The sequence below is a fragment of the Macaca nemestrina genome, chromosome 4 (genome assembly GCF_043159975.1).
Source record: "Macaca nemestrina isolate mMacNem1 chromosome 4, mMacNem.hap1, whole genome shotgun sequence".
NCBI lineage: Eukaryota > Metazoa > Chordata > Mammalia > Primates > Cercopithecidae > Macaca > Macaca nemestrina.
This window is the reverse complement of record NC_092128.1, coordinates 126,432,195-126,449,355: the sequence shown is the minus strand read 5'-3', so window position 1 is coordinate 126,449,355 and position 17,161 is coordinate 126,432,195. Positions and strand designations below refer to the sequence as shown.

The 17,161-nt window shown below is 43.2% G+C and overlaps 1 pseudogene; it reads right to left on the bottom strand.

The window, feature by feature from the left end:
- Positions 1–5,862: 5,862 nt before the first annotated feature.
- Positions 5,863–6,979, bottom strand: LOC139362558 (exportin-T-like; annotated as a pseudogene).
- Between the last annotated feature and the right edge of the window lie 10,182 nt (positions 6,980–17,161).

Below are 17,161 nucleotides of genomic sequence, written 5' to 3'. Positions count from 1 at the left end.
AAAGAGATGAGAGGCCGGGTGTGGTGGTTCATGCCTGTAATCTCAGCACTGTGGGAGGCTGAGGTGGGTGGATCACAAGGTCAGGAGATTGAGGCCATCCTTGTTAACACGGTGAAACCCTGTCTCTGCTAAAAATACAAAAAATTAGCCAGGCTTGGTGGCACATGCCTATAATCCCAGCTACTTGGGAGGCTGAGGCAGGAGAATTGCTTGAACCCAGGAGGCGCAGGTTGCAGTGAGCTGGATTACTCCATAGCACTCCAGGCTGCGCAAGAGAGCGAGATTCCGTCTAAAAAAAAAAAAAAAAAAAAAAAAGATGAGAGTCTGCTGCTGGTATTGTCATGGATATCTTCAGTTCTCCTAGTGGCATAAGTAAACAGAGAAGAAAGACATGATAACACGGATTCTGATGATATTGGTATCTTAGGAATAAAGAATTGATTCTAATATAGCCTCATTGTTGAGATTAGTTGTATAGTCACATTGTGGGGTTAAGACCACAGTAAGGGCATAGGAGTATGGGCATGGTGGGTTATGCCTGCAACCTCAGCATTTTGGGAGACTGAGGCAGGAGGATCCCTTGATTTCAGGAGTTTGAGACCAGCCTGGCCAACATGGTAAAACCGTGTCTCTAATAAAAGTACAAAAATTAGCCAGGAGTGGTGGTACACATCTGTAATCCCAGCTACTCGGGAGGCTGAGGAATGAGAATTACTTGAACCCAGGAGGTGGAGGTTGCAGTGAGCCAAGATCCAAGACTCTGCAGCACTGAAAACCAGCAGCCCCTCCTCTCTTCTGCATCTCGGGGCAGATTCAGGGGTGCCCTGGTCTAAACAGTTCCCCCTGTGCATTTCCTCTGTAGCACTTTCCATAGTGTGTCCTTAAATCTTCAGCTAATTATTTTCTCTTCTGTCTCTTCCATAGCAAAGTCATCTCCAAGACAACAGGAACCATATTTACTCTTTAATCATTGTATGGTCACTAAATATTTGCTGAACAAGTGAACAAAAAACCTGGTGGTGGGGAAATTAGACTAACTCTTTTTTTTTTGTTTTGTTTTGTTTTTTTTTTGTTTTGTTTTTTGAGACGGAGTCTCGCTCTGTCGCCCAGGCTGGAGTGCAGTGGCGCGATCTCGGCTCACTGCAAGCTCCGCCTCCTGGGTTTACGCCATTCTCCTGCCTCAGCCTCCTGAGTAGCTGGGACTACAGGCGCCCGCCACCGCGCCCGGCTAATTTTTTGTATTTTTAGTAGAGACGGGGTTTCACCGTGGTCTCGATCTCCTGACCTTGTGATCCGCCCGCCTCGGCCTCCCAAAGTGCTGGGATTACATGCGTGAGCCACCGCGCCCGGCCTAGACTAACTCTTAATGTCATCAGGAGGTGCAGGTAAGTTGAAGGAATAGAATGGACCTAAGAAGAGGGCTGGGTGGTGGCTCATGCCTGTAATTCCAGCACTTTGGGAGGCCGAGGTGGGTGGATGACGAGGTCAGGAGATGGAGACCATCCTGACTCACACGGTGAAACCCCTTCTCTACTAAAAAATACAAAAAATTAGCCAGGTGTGGTGGTGGGCACCTGTAGTCCCAACTACTCAGGAGGCTGAGGCAGGAGAATGGCATGAACCCGGGAGGAGGAGCTTGCAGTAAACAGAGATCGCACCACTGCACTCCAGCCTGGGCGACAGAGCAGGATTCCATCTAAAAAAAGAAAAGAATGGACCTAAGAATAATTTGCTAATCATTACACTGGTATAGTCACAGGACTATCTGCCTCCTAGGGAAGGAGCTCTCACTTTGCCACAGTTTTAAACCAGAGCTGTGTGTTCAGGCTGCTGGTCATGTGATTTCCTGCATCAAGCCAAAAGTCGGGTAAGATGAATCATCAAAGGCCTTGACAGTTCTAGAATTCAATGAAATGAAAGCATTCACATATCACTTGTGAGTGGTGTCATATCTTTGTTCTTCATGAAAAAAGTCCAACGAAATACTCATTCCCTGGTGTTACTCACAAGAGCTTGAATTCAATCATTCACCCACCACACATCCATTCATCCATCCTCCTTCATCCATCCATCCACGATCCATCTATTCATCCATCCTCCTTCAACCATCCATCCACCACTCATCCATTCATCTATCCTCCTTCATTCATTCATACTCCTTCATCTATCTCTCCATTCATCCGTCCATCTATCCATCCATTAAACTATCCATCCATTCATTCATCTATTCATCCATCCATCCATTCATCCATCCAACCATCATCAAACAACATTAACACGTCACTCCTCAAAGCCATGCCAGGTCCTATGGAACCACAGATAAAACATATGTGGTCTTTGAAGAATCTGCATATTAATAGGGGAGAAATACATGCTAATAGAAATAATAACAATAATATCCAATACCTATATAGTACTTTCTATATGACAGGCACTGTTCCAAGAGTTCTACAAATATTAATTCATCTGTCTCCAGAATAATCCTAAGAGGTAGGTACTATTATTGTTGTCAATTCATATGTGAGAAAAGTGTGCTTAGAATTTGCACTCAATTTAGAATTTGGGGTGCTATAAAAACAGCCCTGGTTTAGCCTATGCCATGTGGATGTGAAACAAATGCTTTTAAGAATGAACTTGCTGCTGAGGTGGAAGTGGCTGTTTTGAGTGACAATATCCTTTCCAGCCATCATTGTAGAGAGGAAAGAATATTGTTCTAAAATTCAAGAATCTGGATGTTAGTCTGGTTCTGCGGTTAGCTGTGTGGCTTTGAACAACTTGCTTTGCTCCTCTGGGCCTCCCTTTCCTCCTCTGTAAAAGGATCCTAGATCTGTGTGTGAGGAAGGGCAAGGGTGGTAATGACTGGATTCAGCAGAATCCCCGCATACGGTTGTATAAGGTGCACACTGCACAATCCAGGGGCCGCCACGTACATAGGCTAAATGTGAATGGAGCCACCTGGAATTGTTCTACATGGTGACCTGTCTCTCAGGTGCCTTCTGCCTCTAATGATTTTGCGATTCACTGATGGTTTTCTTTTATCCAGATATGAAACACCATTCTTTGTTCAAAGGATGGAACCACATTTACCTCCCCAATATTTTCTAGCCTATCTGGTTTTGAGTACAACTTAATTGCACCCGGAACTGTCCATGTAAAAAACAATCTTCTCCAAACTCCTCTAGCATCTCCATTTGCTTTCAGCTTTTCCCTAGAGAACCCTCCCTGCTGTGTTGATGTCTGTGCATAGGCAGGCAAATCTGAAATTCTGTGTCTTCACAGATGGATAATTTCAAGACAGGTCCAAAGTACATTGCAGAGGAATGGGGAAGAAATCTGCAAGGAAGCCATGTAAGCAGCCTTAAGCAAGAGAAAAGTAGGTGATTCTGATAATGCTACAAGTTCCAGGAACCCAAAAAGAATCAGAATGATTAAAAGTATATATTTAATCAAATTGTTTTTCCTATTATAAAAGTCTGATATGCTCATTATAAAAATAAAAGTTTTAACATAGTGTATTTTACCTCCTTTTGACTTTTCCATTCTTCTTTAATTTTTTTTTTTTTTTTTTTTTTGAGATGGAGTCTCACTCTGTTGCCCAGGCTGGAGTGCAGTGGCACAATCTTGGCTCGCTGCAACCTCCACCTCCTGGGTTCAAGCAATTCTCCTGCCTCAGCCTCCTGAGTAGCTGGGACTGCAGGTGCCCGCCACCACGTCCAGCTAATTTTTGTATTTTTAGTACAGACATTCACCATTTTGGCCAGGCTGGTCTTGAACTCCTGACCTTGTGATCCTCCCACCTTGGCCTCCCAAAGTGCTGGGATTACAGGCGTGAGCCACCATGTCCGGCATTTGTTTTTTTTATTTTATTTATTTACTTTTTTGAGACAAAGTCTTCCTCTGTTGCCCAGGCTGGAGTGCAGTGGCCTGATCTCCGCTCACTGCAACCTCCACCCCCCGGGTTCAAGCTATTCTCTTGCCTCAGCCTCTGGAGTAGCTGGGATTACAGGTGCCTGCCACTGTACCTGGCAAATTTTTGTATTTTTAGTAGAGACAAGGTTTCACCATCTTGGCCAGGCTGGTCTGGAACTCCTGACCTCGTGATCCACCCGCCTCAGCCTCCCAAAGTGCTGGCATTACAGGCTTGAGCCACCACGCCCAGCCTCTTCCTTTAATTTTATGTTTTTGTTGTTGTTGTTTTTGAGATGGAGTTTTGCTCTTGTTGCCTAGGCTGGAGTGCAATGGCACAATCTCAGCTCACTGCAACAACCTCCGCCTCCCAGGTTCTAGCTATTCTCCTGTCTCAGCCTCCCAAGTAGCTGGGATTACAGGCACCTGCCACCACGCCCCAGCTAATTTTTGTATTTTTAGTAGAGACAGGGTTTCAACATTTTGGCCAAAGTAGTCTTGAACTCTTGACCTCAGGTGATTCACCTGCCTCAGCCTCCCAACGTGCTGGGATTACAGGAGTGAGCCACCGTGCCCCAGCCTAATTTTACATTTTATACCCTTTTTATTTTGCTTCATTTGAATCCATTTAATGTAAGTATAATCATGCTGTAGGTAAATTTCACGAATATTTTAGCGTTTTAAGCTTACGGCTATTTTACAAACAATTTATCTCATACTATCACAACCACTTTTTAAACATAATGTTTAGTTAAGTTTTTTTTGGCCAGGCGTGGTGGCTTATACCTGTAATCCCAGAACTTTGGGAGGCCAACGTGGGCGGATCGCAAGGTCAGGAGATCCAGATCAGCCTGGCTAATACGGTGAAACCCCGTCTCTATTGAAAATACAAAACATTAGCCGGGCGTGGAGGCGGGCGCCTGTAGTCCCAGCTACTGGGGAGACTGAGGCAGGAGAATCACTTGAACCCGGGAGGCGGAGGTTGCAGTGAGCCAAGATGGCGCTATTGCACTCCAGCCTGGGCACAGAACAAGACTCCCTCTCAAAAAAAAGAAAAAAATAAAAGTTTTGTTTTTTGGTTTTTGGGAATTTTTTAGATTTCACTACGAAAAATGTATGTGTATATATATATTTTACAAAGTGTAACACTGGAGCCTAAAACCATTCTCTTTTGTAGAATACATATTGGCATCAAAACAGTTTAAAACAATGAAATGGCTATCTACGAAAGGCTAATTTTGATTGTTGTATTCCCCCCATACTTCATGTGTCTTCACACATAAAGAAAATTTTCAAACATTTTATATTCAGTAATTTTTTAAAAAGTGCACTGTTTTCTACTGCTATGGTCTTTACAAAGGACTTGACTCAAAATTTCAAATAAAAAAGAATTAAGGTTCTAAGATAACTCTGTGTCTTTCAAGGGCATCTTTATACAGAACAATTTGGACCAGCATGCAGGCAACTTCTTTTGTTGCTACATACCTGTATTAGGAAAATTACACCCATTTTACAGAAAAATCCCCAAACATATACTGCAATAAGCTCAAAACAATGTGAAAAAGACCAGTGTGAATGGCACACTAAAATCGCTTTTTTTTTTTTTTTTTTGAGACGGAATCTCGCTCTGTCACCCAGGCAGGAGTGCAATGGCGTGATCTCGGCTCACTGCAAGCTCCGCCTCCCGAGTTCACACCATTCTCCTGCCTCAGCCTCCTGAGTAGCTGGGACTACAGGCACCCACCACCACACCTGGCTAATTTTTTGTATTTTCGGTAGAGATGGGGTTTCACCGTGTTAGCCAGGATGGTCTCCATCTCCTGACCTCGTGATCCGCCCGCTTCGGCCTCCCAAAATGCTGGGATTACAAGCGTGAGCCACCATGCCCAGCCAAAATCACTTCTTTATAAACTAACTGGAATTCCTCATCTTAGTAAGCACAGGGAAATCCAGTCCTTAGGGCTTTGCTCTCTGGAAGAACACCTTTGAGTAATTTTTTTTTTTTTTGTTTTTTTTTTTTTTTGAGACGGAGTCTTGCTCTGTCGCCCAGGCTGGAGTGCAGTGGCGCGATCTCGGCTCACTGCCAGCTCTGCCTCCCGGGTTCATGTCATTCTCCCGCCTCGGCCTCCTGAGTAGCTGGGACTACAGGCGCCCGCCACCACGCCCGGCTAATTTTTTTTTGTATTTTTAATAGAGACGGGATTTCACCGTGGTCTCAATCTCCTGACCACGTGATCCACCCACCTCGGCCTCCCAAAGTGCTGGGATTACAGGCGTGAGCCACCGCGCCCAGCCAAGTAATTTTTTAAAACTTTAGCATCAGGCTGCTGAAGTGCTTGACAAAACTCTTGAATTATTTCTGGAGCTACTCGCAAGGAGGGAAGGTATGCTTGTTGAAGATACTGAACACATTCTGGGCCCCATTTGAGATGAATTGTTTTCAATGTCGCTGCACACTCAGATAAAGACAATACTGTTTGTGTATCTGCCAGGTCAAAGGTCTGTTTTAAAGGTGCTAGGAAACATGTGGGGACAATGTGCTTATAAACAAAATCAACAAATCCCACTGGTCCATCTTTACCTCTCCAGGGTTCTACCAACTTTGAGTGGATGATAAAACATGTTTTCTGTGCAATTGGATCTGGATATTCAAGTGCTCCTTGGATAACAGTAACCAGCACTCTTTCTACATTTTCTGCACCTTGATTTGCTATAGCTTCGCTCATCCCACTGCCTGTGACTGTTCGCAGGAAAACAAAGTAACTCCTTCGCAACATCTGCTTCTCTAAAGCAGCAGACTAGTCATTTTCTTCCGCTGGCCGGAGCAGCACTTCAAACATTGCATGAAGCAGGGGCATGAATATCTGTGGTAAAAACGGGGATACCTGTGTCTTCAATTTGGCCGTAATCTGGGTGATAAGAGGAATGAACTCCTGGAGGTCTTTTGCTTCACAATCTTTGAGCATATGTTCTGAAGCAGATGGGATGAAGGGAAGAACTTCTCCCTCCAGGCAAATAATCATTCGATGCTTCATGGATTTTGATGCTCTGTTCTTTGGTCCATACACATTTGGGATCAGTAAGTCTTCCTTGAGAATTGGTTTACCGTATATAATAATGATATGTCTCTCTTTGTAGTAATTTCCTTTGCTATGAGTCTACTTTAACAGATAGTATTATAGCCACCCTTGATTTTCTTTTATTATTTCCTGTATATTTCCATCCTTTTACTTTTGACCTACCTATGTCTGGATTTGACGTGAGTTTCTTGTAAACATCATACAGTTGTATCACAATGTTTTTATCTACCCTACCAATGTCTACATTTTGTTGATATGTTAAGGCCACTTTCAGTGAAAGTAATTATTGACTCATTAGTGCTTAAATATATCTTTTTTTCCTGATTGTTCCCTCTGTTTTTCTTTTCTTGTCTTACTTTCCTGAGGACCACTTGAATGTTTTTTAAATATTCCATCTCAGTTAATTTGTAATGTTTTTGACTGTATTTCTTTGTGTAGTGTTTTTGTTTATTTGTTTGTTTTGATGGAGTCTCACTCTGTTGCCAGGCTGGAGTGTAGTGGTGCAAGCTCAGCTCACTGCAACCTCTGACTCCCTGGTTCAAGCGATTCTCCTGCCTCAGCCTCCTGAGTAGCTGGGATTATAGGCACACACCACCACGTCTAGCTCATTTTTGTATTTACAGTAGAGATAGGGTTTCACTATGTTGGCGAGGATGGTCTCCATCTCCTGACCTCATGTTCCACTCACTTCGGCCTCCCAAAGTGCTGGGATATAAGTGAGCCACGGCACTTAGCTGTGTATAGTATTTTAAGTGGTTGCTATGGAAATTAAAATATATATAATGTGACTTATCATGCTCTAAGGGTACCAGAATTTCACTAATTTAAGTGAAGGATGAAAATCTTACTTTCAGTTGGGTCCCTTTACCTTCTCTACCTTTTAACATGTCAGTCCTGAGTATCAGATGGTTTCATGATTTTTGTTGCAATCATCAAATATAATTTACAAAGCTCATGAGGAAAACAATAGTCTATTGTATGTACCCAGATTTGCTCTTTCCATTGTTCTTTTTTCCATCCTGATGTTCTAAGATTTCTTCTTTTATCATTTTCTTTAGTATGAAGAACTTCTTTTAGCCAGTTCTTTAAGTCAGGGACTATTTTAAAAAGTTTTCTTTACTATGAGAATGTTATTTCTCCTTCCTTGCCAAAGGATACTTTTGCGGGATATAGAATTTTTGACTGTTACTTCTATTCTTCCAGCACTCAAAAAATATTCTGCCACTTTTTTCTGGCCTCCAGGGGTTCTGATGTGAAATTCAATTATTGTAGTTGGTATTCCCTTATAGGTAATGTGTTGTTTCTATCAGGCTTTTTTCAACTTCTTTAGTTTGCAGAAGATTAATTATGATGTGTCTTGGCATGATTTTTTTTGTGTGTGTGTGTATTTATGCTGTTTAGGGTTCTCTCAGTTCCACGAATCTGTAAGTTTTTCTTTGTGCCAAATTTCGAGAGTTTTTATTCATTGTTTTTGCAAATTGTTCTTTAGTCTCACTGTGTTTTCCCTCTCTTTCTAAGACTCTGATGGTATGAATGACAAATCTTGTGTTAGTGTTCCATAGGTCTCTGAGGCCCTGGCTCTTTTCATTTTTTTTAGTCTGTTTTCTGTATATTGTTCAAACTGAACAAATTTCATTCGCTTATCCTTAAACCCAATGATTCTATGCTTCATCCAACTTTCTATGGTTTATCAACTCCTCTATTGAGCCTACTGAGCAAATTATTTTCTGTTGTATTTTTAAGTTCTATAATTTCCGTTTGATTCTGATATGGGTTGACTGTGTCCCCACTTAAATCTCATCTTGAATTGTAGCTCCCATAATCCCCATGTGTCATGGGAGGGACCCAGTGGGAAGAAATTGAATCATGGGGGCAGGTTTTTCCCATGCTGTTCTTGTGACAGTAAATAAGTCTCACGAGATCTCATGGTTTTATAAAGGGCAGTTCCCCTTCACGCTCTCTCTTGCCTGCTGCCATGTAAGACGTGCCTTTCTCCTCCTTGCCTTCCAACATGATTGTGAGGCCCCCCCAAGCCATGCGGAACTGTGAGTCCATCAAACCTCTTTCCTTTATAAATTACCCAGTCTCAGGTATTTCTTCATAGCAGTATCAAAATGAACTAATACAGATTCCTTTTCATAACTTCCATTTCTTTGCTGAGAATTTATATTTCTTCATTTGTTTCAAGAAAATTTGTCACTGGTAACTGAAGCTTTTTTATGACAACAGCTACAGAATCCTTATCAGATAATTGAAACATTGGATTCATATCACTATTGTTATCAGTTGACTGTATTTTTGTATTTTTAGTAGAGACAGGTTTTCACTATGTTGGCCAGGCTGGTCTTGAACTCCTGACCTCAGGTAAGCCACCTGCCTCAGCCTCCCAAAGTGCTTGGACTACAGGTATGAGCCACTGCACCTGGCCAGCACTGACAATCTTTTTTTTTTTTGAGACAGAGTCCCTCTCTGTTGCCCAGGCTGGAGTGCAGTGACATGATCTCATCTCAGCTCACTGTAGCCTCTGCTTCCCAGGTTTGAGAAATTCTCCTGCTTCAGCCTCCCAAGTAGCTGGCACTACAGACGTGCTCCACCATACTTGGCTAATTTTTTTTGTATTTTTAGTAGAGATGGGGTTTCACCATGTTGGCCAAGCTGGTCTTGATCTCCTGACCTCATGATCTGCCTACCTCGGCCTCCCAAAGTGCTGGCATTACAGGAATGAGCCATTGCACCCGGCCAGCACTGACAATCTTCATGAATATGTCCTCTGATTCTCCATTGGGACTGGCAGGTATAGGAAATTGGGCTCTAATTTGAAGAAGTTAATACCTAACAATTTAGGAAAAATGTTTTAACTTGTTCAATAGAGCTTATCTGAGCTCTGAATTGCGGTCTAGGACCTAGGTCCTATTCTTAGTCATGTTGTGTTTTTTTTGTCTTCTTTTTTTTTTTTTTTTCTCTTTTTTGGCTTTGCCTCTCAAGTGAGGACATCTCCTTCTGAAACTCACCATTGAAGCAGCGTTGTTGTCTGGAGTAAATACCTGCGGTTTTGTCGTCTTGCACCAAGAAATTTAGGACATGGACACACACGAGGAGTTTAGGAGCAGAGGTTTTATAGGAAGAGGAGGCCGGGCGTGGTGGCTCATGCCTGTAATGCCAGCACTTTGGGAGACCAAGGCAGGCAGATCACAAGGTCAGGAGATCAAGACCATCCTGGCTAACATGGTGAAATCCCATCTCTACTAAAAATACAAAAAAATTAGCCAGGTGTGGTAGCGGGTGCCTGTAATCCCAGCTACTCAGGAGGCTGAGGCAGGAGAATCGCTTGAACCTCAGAGGTGGAGGTTGCAGTGAGCCCAGATCGCACCACTGCACTCCAGCCTGGGTGACAGTGAGACTCCATCTCAAAAAAAAAAAAAAAAAAAAAAAAAGATTTTGATGCTGCTTTTCATTAAAAAGGAAAACCTTATCAAGGACTCCTGTACCCTCATTATCTGCCTAAGTAATTTCTTCTTAACTTCTATATCACCATGATGAGTGATTAGGGCATTGGACAAAATTAGAGCATTCTCAGACCCTAAACACACTATCACTATCACATTATCCTGGTATTGGCTGGGCGCAGTGGCTCATGTCAGTAATCCCAGCACTTTGGGAGGCCAAAGTGGGTGGATCACTTGAGGTCAGGAGATCGGGACCATCCCAGCCTGAGCCAACGTGGTGAAACCCATCTCTACCAAAAAATACAAAAATTAGCCAGGCATGGTGGCACATGCCTGAAATCCCAGCTACTCAGGAAGCTGAGGCACAAGAATTACTTGAACCCAGGAAAGGGAGGTTGCAGTGAGCCGAGATCACGCCACTGCACTCCAGCCTGGGTGACAGAGTGAGACTCTGTCTCCAAAAAAAAAATGATCTTGGTATTTCAACTCGTTAAGAATGGTCAAAGTCTTTACCAATGGTTGAACAAGGTAGTGTAAGTTTAGTTCCTATAGAATATAGCCAAAGAATGACCCTTTTCCCCTTATAATTATGGAAACTTTGTTTTGGAAGAGACTTTTCCAGAAACTGACCTTTACCTCCCTTGAGTAATATTCTGTTCAGGTGATCATTCACCATCTACTTGGATATGGCTAATTGTAGAAAGCTCACTATTTCGTAGAAATTCCCATAACATCTCACTAATAGCTAAATTCTACTTTAAATAGAAAAAGGGTCCATATTCCCATAATTAGGAGTGTTAGATAATGCCTTCGCTGCACAGAGTCACTTTGCATTTGAACTACTCCCTGCTGTGTAGTAGATGACTTTATTGTGCATAACAGATGCTCAGTAAATATGTGTTTAATCTATAAATTCAATAGTGTTGCATATTGCCCGGAAGTCATGGTGAGTAAGATTTATATAATGGGCCAGTCATGTCAGGAGTTTTGAAAGATGTATTAAGTCAACATAAGCAAACTCTTTTTTCTTTTAGTTTTCTCAATGTTTTTAAAAAAAACCCTTCCTCCTAGGCATTATAAAAGATGCTGGAACAAAATTAGATTAATAAATGTCCCTTGATGTTGAGGATCCTAAATTCTCAAGGAAAGAGAAGTGATATATACACAGTTAGTTATTTTGACAACATAACTGAGTTATACAGAGCAATGTACCAAGTGTATACACCACAGGAGAGTGGGAAGCAGAGAAAATTTCAATACATACGCATAGAGCTGACCCAGAACACAGAGGCCGAGGACGTTGATACCAACTCAATGTTGCAATAACTATAGCCACGTGTGCTCACTTTATTGTCACTCTGTTTCTGTCCTCAACCATTGGTCTAAGTTGGCTCAATGGTTAAAACCATGGAGCACCCTGATGGCCAACTCCTTGTTCTCCTTGGTGTGGGTAGATACAGAGCCCAGGGCTATGGTCGGGAAACCTCAACCTTCTACGTTCTGGCCATTAGCAAACATGGGACACCTCCAGTGTTTCAAGCATGAAGCCACAGGGAGAGGTGGGGGGCAAAGGGATGTCGTCAACAAAGTCCTTGTCCTCAGAGGACAGAGTCTGGTCCTGAAAACTCACATAGAATTAAACATGTCAGACACAGAGTAATAAAACCAAAGCAGAGACATAATGCCTAAATTTATGTTTTCCCAACTGTCAGTTTATTTATATGAGAAGTATATAGTCGACACTATTTATTACCTCACCTATAGCCAATCCTCACTTTTTTTCCTAATGAAATCTCCATGTTGAGTGCAGGTAGTAGGATCTCATCCTTTGATCTCAGGAAGGAATGTCGCTCATCCACAATGTGGTATGAATCATAATTTGTCTATGCCAGTCATGGTGTGGTAGAGATGCAAGCTGCAACCGAGCTCTTCTACACATCTATTGCTATAGTTGTAGCAGACCTGTGTCCAGCTTGGGACTGCATTTTCCAGCCCTGTTTCAATAGGGTGACCTGCTGGTGGAACTGGAAACAAAGTAATATGTGCAATTTCTGCCTCATTTACTGAAAAGGAAATTTGGGGGTTTAAACTTCCATATTTTCCATCTTCCCACTGGCAGGAAAGGTGACACTCAGAGTAAGTTTTGAGGCCATCAGCCTGAATTCCGGAGCTACTACATGGAGTAAAGCTTCCTGTTACCCTGAAATGCATGCCTGGAAACTTCTACTTTATGTATGTATTTATTTGTTTGTTTGTTTGTTTATTTTTGAGATGGAGTTTCGCTCTTGTTGCCCAGGCTGGAGTGCACTGGTGCAATCTCAGCTCACTGCAACCTCTGCCTCCCAGATTCAAGCAGTTGTCCTGCCTCAGCCTCCCAAGTAGCTGGGATTACAGGTGTCTATCACCAAGCCTGGCTAATTTTTTGTATTTATAGTAGAGACGGGGTTTCACCATGTTGGCCAGGCTGGTCTCAAACTCCTGACCTCAGGTGATCTACCCACTTCGGCCTCCCAAAGTGTTGATATTACAGGTGTGAGCCATCACACCAGGCTGAAATCACCTGAGGTCGGGAGTTTTAGACGAGTCTGGCCAACATGGTGAAACCCCATCTCTACTAAAAATACAAAAAATTAGCTGGGCGTGGTGGCAGGCACCTGTAATCCCAGCAACTCAGGAGGCTGAGGCAGGAGAATTGCTTGAGGTGGAGGTTGCAGTGAGCCAAGATCACTCCATTGCACTCCAGCCTAAGCAACAAGAGTGAAACTCCATCTCGAAGAAGAAGAAGAAGAAGAAGAGGAGGAGGAGGAGGAGGAGGAGGAGGAGGAGGAGGAAGAAATTTATATGTATTTATTAATGAAACCTCTAGATTATTTAGGTTACTTTATGTTGGAGTCCTTTTGATAGCAGCTTGACACAACCAACAAGTATACATGGAACTTCTCTTTGCTAGTGATATGATTTAGCTCTGTGTCTCCACCCAAATCTCATCTTGAATTGTAATCCCCATGTGTAGAAGGGGGGATCTGGTGGGAGGTGATTGGATCATGGAGGTGGTTTCCCCCATCCTATTCTTGTGACAGTGAGTGAGTTCTCACAAGATCTGATGGTTTAAAAGTGGCACTTCCCCTTTCACTCTCTCTTTCTCCTGCCACCATGTAAGATGTGCGTTGTTTCCCCTTCACTTTCCACCATGACTGTAAGTGTCCTGAGGCCTCCCCAGCCATGCAGAACTGTGAGTCAATTAAAACTCTTTCCTTTATAAATTACCCAGTCTCAGGTAGTTCTTTAGAGCAATACGAAGATGGACTAATACAGCTAGATTCTAACTTTCTAACTTTCCCTTGTCACATGGACATGTGACACGAATCTACCAAATGAAGTCAAAAAGGAAAACTTGAAAATGTTTCCTTCTCTGTCTTTCAAGGAAAAAGTGTGTAAAAGGAACCTGCTGAAGAAAATTCAGTTTTGCTTTAGATACTTTCTTTCAGTTTAAGATTCCTGTGTGTGATGTGGATGACTGGAGCTGCAGCAACTGTCTTGTGACTGTGAGGAAAAACCAAGAGAAAGCAGAGAAGTCCTGGTTGTTCCGGAGGCTAAGGCAGGAGGATTGCTTGAGCCCAAGAGTACAAGTCTGCAATGAGCTATGATTGTACCAATGCACTGTAGCCTGGGCAGTAGAGCAAGACCAAGGAAGGAAGGAAGGAAGGAAGGGAAGGAAGGAAAGGAACAGAAGGAAGGGAGGAGGGGAGGAGGGAAGGAGAGGGGGAGGGAGAGAAGGAGAGAGGGAGGGAGGGAGAGAAAGAGAAAGAGAGAGAGGGAAGGAGGAAGGAAGAAAGGAAGGAAGGAAGGAAGGAAGAGAGATGGGGAGGGAGGGAGGAAAGGAAGGAAGGAAGGAACAGAGATGGGGAGGGAGGGAGGAAAGGAAGGAAGAAAGGAAGGATTAAGAAGGAAGAAAGGCCAGCACCCTGATGCCACTGAGCTGATGAACCCACCCTGGAAGAACCTACCTACAACTTTTTGGTATGTGAAAAGTGTAATGGCTTTCTTGCTTTGGCTACCATTAGTTTGATTTCACGTTACATGTAGTCAAAAGCATTATTAAATGATTCCAAAGTCTTAGATGTAAACATAAAATTTCTTTCTGGTCAGACGTGGTGGCTCACACCTGTAATCCCAGCACTTTGGGAGGCCAAGGCGGGCGGATCACCTGAGGTCAGGAGATTGAGATCAGCCTGGCCAACATGGTGAAACCCCATCTCTAGTAAAAATATAAACATTAGCTGGGCATGGTGATGGGTGCCTGTAGTCCCAGCTACTCGGGAGGCTGAGGCAGGAGATTTCCTTGAGGCCGGGAGGCAGAGGTTGCAGTCAGCCAAAATCACGCCACTGTACTCCAGCCTGGGCGACAGAGCGAGACTCTATCTTAAAAAAAAAAACAAAAAAACAAACAAAAAAAACCCATCTTTTTATGTTATCTATTATATTATATTTTATACAAAATTACATGGAAAAAGTCAAATTTGCTGTACGTGTAAATAAGAAACATACATGGTCCCTTTCATCATTCACATCTACAGAGGACAGGAGGCACCATTACACTCCTTTTTTGGAAAATCTCAGCTTGTTCACTTGTTAGTTTTGTAGACTAGATTAACTAAGTCATTATTTCCAGAAATACAGAATTTCTAATATAATAGCAGTATATAAGAAAATGTAGGTTGAGTGCAGTGACTCATGCCTATAAACCCTACACTTTGGAACCCCAAGGCAGAAGAATCACTTGAGGTCGAAAGTTTGAGACCAGCCTGGGTAACATAATGAGATCCCTCATCGCTACACAAAATTAAAAAAAAAAAAAAAAAAAAAACATGCCATGCATGTGTGGCAGACCTCTAGTCCCAGCTACTTGGGAAGGTGAGGCAGGAGGATTGCTTGAGCCCAGGAGTTCAAGGCTCCAGTGAGCTACGATCACACTACTGCTCTCCTGCCTGAGGGACAGAGTAAGACCCTTGTTGCAAAAAAGGGAAGAAAGAGAAAAAGAGAAAGAGGAAGAGAGAGAGAGCCAGAAAGACAGAGGGAGAAAGAAAGAGGGGAAGGGAGGGGGGAAGGAAGGAAGGAAGGAAGGAGAGGAGGAAGAGGAAGAAGAAGAAGGGGAGAGGGAGGGGGAGGGGGGATGGGAGGGGAAGAGAGGAAGGGGAGAAGGAGGAACGGGGGGAAGAGAAGAGAAGGGAAGGGAAGGGAAAGGAAGGGAAGGGAAGAGAGAAAGAAGAAAGAAAGAAAATGTAATTGACTATAACACTGCCCTGAAACATCCGGATTACAAAGCACATTCTATGTAGAACGTGTGTATTTTGCATTACACGTGTGGTTGGTTGTCTAGCTCACCTGCAATGATGTATGAATTTCCATGTCAGTGACTGCTCACGGAGAATTCAAATGCCTCCTGCCCCCACCGCACTGCTGAAGCAGCAGTCACAGCATAAAACTTCTGACAGATAACAGACCTTCCTTAAAGAGCACTAGGCAAGTTTGGCCGGGTGCAGTGGCTCACGCCTGTAATCCCAGCACTTTAGAGGCCAAGGCAGGCGGATCACTCGAGGTCCAGAGTTTGAGACCAGCCTGGCCAACATGGCGAACCAAAAATACAAAAATTAGCTGGACATAGTTGTCCACGCCTGTAATCCCAGCTACTCAGGAGGCTGAGGCAGGAGAATCGTTTGAACACAAGAGGTGGAGGTTGCGGTGAGCCAAGATTGCACCACTGCACTCCAGCCTGGGCGACAGAGTGAGGCTCTGCCTCAAAAAAAAAAAAAAAAAAAAAAAAAAAAAAAAAAAAAGTGATATAGTGATATGCATCAAGGCGAGCAGTAATAGCTTTCCCGTTACTTAGAATCTCTAGGGGCCAGGCACAGTGGCTCATGCATGTAATCCCAGCACTTTGGGAGGCCGAGGTAGGCAGATCACTTAAGGTCAGAAGTTCGAGACCGGCCTGGCCAACAGAGTGAAAACCTGTCTCTACTATAAAACAAACAAACAAAAATTTAGCTAAGCATGGTGGCTTGTGCCTATAGTGTTTTTAGGATTTTTAGGATCAAAAAGTGTTATGGGCTAGGCGCGGTGGCTCATGCCTGTAATCCCAGCACTTTGGGAGGCCAAGGTGGGCAGATCACTTGAGGTCAGGAGTTCGAGACCAGCCTAGCCAACATGGCAAAATCCCGTCGCTACAAAAAATTCAAAAAATAGCCCAGCGTGGTGGTGTGCACCTGTAATCCCAGCTACTCAGGAGGCTAATACAGGAGGAATGCTTGAGCTCAGGAGTTGGAAGCTGCAGTGAGCTATCATCGTACCACTGCACTCCAGCCTGAATGACAGAGCATCAAAAAAAAAAAAAAAAAAAAAAAAAAAAAAAAAAAAAAGAACATCTTATATTGGTGATATTGCCCTCTGTACGCCTTTGTTTCACCATGATTTGAAAGTATTCATTAGTCCTCTAAGAGCTAGTTTTTCTTAGTGCTATTTAATAGTATGGATTTTTTCATTTACTGGAGTGCAGAAAAGGGATTTACTTTTTTTCTCAAATAAAAAATGCCTCTCTCCATGAATCAAGTGCATTCTTGCTACTTGACAACAGTTTCAGGTGCAAGCCTTCCATCAAGGATTCGCAAGTCAATAAATTTTGTGGCAGGCATAATCATCCGCCCTTGCCAGGAAAGTCCTGAGTAACCCTTT